A 3,782-nucleotide genomic window follows, 5' to 3' on the forward strand; every position below is an offset into this window, starting at 1 on the left:
TTTTTTTTGATAGCTAATTAGGTCTGTGAAGTTGGAACTTTATGGGACCTATTTATTAGGTACTTGCACATGTAAGTGGGAAAGAAAAAGCAGATGAAGCAATGATGATTTTCTTAAGAGACACCGCAAAATTACAAGGATTTTTTAAGAGAGACAATAGTTGCTGTGTTTTGGATACCACCTAGAAACCTTTTGGTGCACAGTTTTGAAAATTTCTCCAGCCTCTCAGAAAACTGTACTTATTTTATCCTGTAGGAAAAAGAAAAATAATATGTTTTCATATATAATATTTTCACATTCTAGGTAGCAAACTAAACAAATAGTTTTCATGTTTTCATTTATGGGATAATGAGAAAGAAGAAGAACATAGACAAATATAAACACATCTGAGAACTCTAGTGAGATACTGTACAAAGGATGTTAATACCTTTTCATATTCCCATGTCTCACTGTTGCCTGAGCAACCAGGGAAAGCATTCCTAATCCTCTGCATTTTCCTGTATCATGGGTCAGCAGAGTGTTGGCTGGAAACGTGATTATGGCTATTTTTCTTTTTGCAACTAAGAGAAACAAGACATGAAGGATTGAATGAAGACCACAATAGCCAGTACTAATTTGTTTTTCCCCCAAACAGATGTACACTCGCTGCACCTTATCATAGAATCATTCAGGTCAGAAAAGACCAGTAAGGTCATTAAGTCCAGCTGTACACTGTGAAAATGCTGGAGTTTCCAGGTGAATGTGTTTTACAGAATGTTTCACCTGATTTCTCTCTACAAGGCCATTTTCTGAGCACGAGTTTATACAGCTTTTAGTATGATATTCAGCTGGTGCTGGTTCACAGCTGATTCAGTCAGCTTTTTGGCTGACTGATAACTCCTTTTTTGCTGGATTGCACTCCATTAAATAATACTGAAGGGTTAGTATATTATATCTTCAATGCTCATTGAATTTCTGTTAAATGAAAGTCAGTTAACTTTTTTTAGCTAAGCTTGGCTGGAAAAATAAAAATTCTCCTACCATAAACCATGTCTTGAGAACACTTCAACTGAAAAAAAAAATGTCTTAAAACTGTAGGATGTTGAGGGGAAAAAAAAAATAACACCACTGAGGAGATAGTGCTGGGTGCTTGTGTCACCTTTCTGATGTTAGTGAGGCTGAGAGGTTTATATACACTCCATACAAAACAAGGGTCTTAGGAAGTGCAGTTGAGCACTTGCAAATCCAGCTGAAATAAATGGCAGCTGAGGATTGTCACTTTTGACATATCAGGCTTTTAACTTTTAATACATAGGGGTCCTTTTTAGCAATAGTGCAGAACAACCAGCCAAAGAGGGATACAAACACTACTCAGTTTTGAGGGTTAATGAATCAACAAAGAAAAAAATATCAGTTCTCAATTCTAAATGATAGTTCTCTTCCCTTTTTGTTTTATATACTTAAATAAAGATGCAGAAAATAATAGTATGAATGAAGGTGCCCAACTCTGTTTTAGGTGTCTTAGCTCCTGCTTTCATTTGAAGCAACATCACTGGTTTTGCACTAGTACCCTTTAAAAACTGGGAGAGCAAAGAAATTGAATTAACTCGCCTCTGGGAGTTGAGAGAAGTTCAGAATGTTTTTTTCCAAATAACACATCAGTTCCACAGCTTTGATATAAAACTAAACGATGGATAACTTGTTTTGATGTTGTAACACATGGCCCCCAGTCATCGGAGATGTCTGGACATCTCTGTGCATGAGTCATCCCACTGAACTTAATAGGGAACCTAATGTGATTATAGTAAGCTAACTCTAGTGCAAATCTAAGAGTATAATGTTTCAAAACGGGGATCAAAATGAAAGTTTGCAAAAGCTAGTCATATTTAAAAAACACACTGAAAGGGCTAAAAAAAAAAATCAATAAAACCCACTGTTAAAATTCTCACATAAAGAAGGAAAATCATAGAATCTTAGAATGGCCTGGGTTGGAAAGGACCTTAAAGAACAACTTGTTCCAACCCCCCTGCTACGGACAGGGACACCTTCCACTAGACCAGGTTATTCAGAGCTCCATCCAACCCGGTCTTGAACACTTCCAAGGATGGGGCAGCCACAGCTTCTTTGGGCAACCTGTGCCAGAGCCTCACCACCCTCACAGGGAAGATTTTTTTTTTTTTCCTAATACCTAATCTAAACCTACTCTCTTTTAGTTTGAAGCAGTTCCCCCTTGTCCTCTAAAAAGTCTCCATCTTTCTCATTGGCCACAATGAGGTCACCCGAAGCTTCTCTTTTCCAGGCTGAATATACCCATTCTCTCAGCCTTTGAAGTTGCTCATCAGTTATTGAAATAATTTTATTTATTGTTTAACTCGGAAGCAAATGTGTCTATAGACTGAGGTTTAGATTGTTTCTTAGTCCTTCATGGCTAGGACCGTACTGTTGCATAGCTGTTCTTTTGGGGTTAAGTGAGATCCTATGTAAATCAGCGAGAGTATTGAGACTTTATTTCTAAATCTTTGATATGTTATTTTTCATGCAGGACAAGAATAGATTATTATTTATTTTCAAGTTCTGATACATGAATAGTAGAAAAAGCATACCCTTTATATACACAGTATATACTTAGAAGGTTGTAAGATTGTTCAGCAGTAAGGAACATGTTTTCCCGTGCTTTTAAAGCTTCAGCAAGCTCTGGTCCAACCTGAGACTTTGCAAAACAGACTTGTCATAGACTGTCTGCTCTCAGATTCCACAGTTAACATACGTTAAGAGACAAAAGATCTATAGCTGGACTGTACATGAGGGAAAACAGCATTCATTTTTTCCTTCTAAAACAGTTAATTCTGTAAATTCAGATGGTAATATTATGCAATACTCTGCACAGAGTGGGAGGTGCAGCATACATATGCCCAAGTATGTGGTACACTATAAAAAGTGTAGGAGCCTCTGCAGTTCCTATCTCACCGCTTAGCTGCAAATGTAACTTCTTCCTTGTTCATTCCTCTCCGTCCCTCTCTCTGTCCTTTTACCCGCTCACACTTCTGCACCTAAGGAGGCCATCTGGACCTTAAGTGTTGGTCTAGGAAATAAATACAGGCTCTTGCTATTTACATTGTTTGTTTGATGCTGCTTGTTTAGGCGAAGAGTGGCAGAAACAAAGCCACAGATTCTTTGGCACCTGGCAATACTCCAGGACGTTTTGTGGGATCCCATGCCTCCTGCAAAAAACTGGGTGCAAGATGAAGACGCCCCAATGAGCCTGGGACGAAAATCCCGTCTCCCGTGGCCTGGGGGCTACCGGCTGCAAGACACCGCCTAGCATGATACCCTCGCTCTCAGACAAACCCCCCCGCGAGGCTGGATGCGGGGAGGGGAGCGGAGGCGAGGAGCGGGGGCAGTGCTCTCCAGCCGCCTGGAGCCAGAGGCGGGTGCCGGGAGGCCGCGGTTCCCCGGTGCTCTCTGCCCCGTCAGGCGCGGAGGGGGAGAGGGGCGGGAGCAGACCTTTCCTAAGCCATGAGGCCACCGGGTACGGACCCCCCCCACCTTCCCGTCACCGCAAGCCCCCGGGGGCCTCCCGTGCGGCCCGAGTGTGGGAAGGGACCGGGGAGGGGCGGGCAGTGCCTGCCCGTGAGGGAAGCGGAGCGCGGAGCCCCCTCCCCTGCCTGGCCGCTGCCTTTCCCCACCGCTCGGCCGGCCCGCGCTGCCGCCGCCACTGCCGCCTCCATCTTGAGCGTGTGTCCCCTGCTCCCCCCCCCCCCCCCCCCAGCGCCTCCACAGCACCGAGAGCGTCGGGGCGCTGG

The sequence above is a fragment of the Pipra filicauda genome, unplaced genomic scaffold, assembly GCF_003945595.2.
Source record: "Pipra filicauda isolate LSUMZ 115617 unplaced genomic scaffold, ASM394559v2 scaffold329_size807674_pilon, whole genome shotgun sequence".
Classification (NCBI taxonomy): domain Eukaryota; kingdom Metazoa; phylum Chordata; class Aves; order Passeriformes; family Pipridae; genus Pipra; species Pipra filicauda.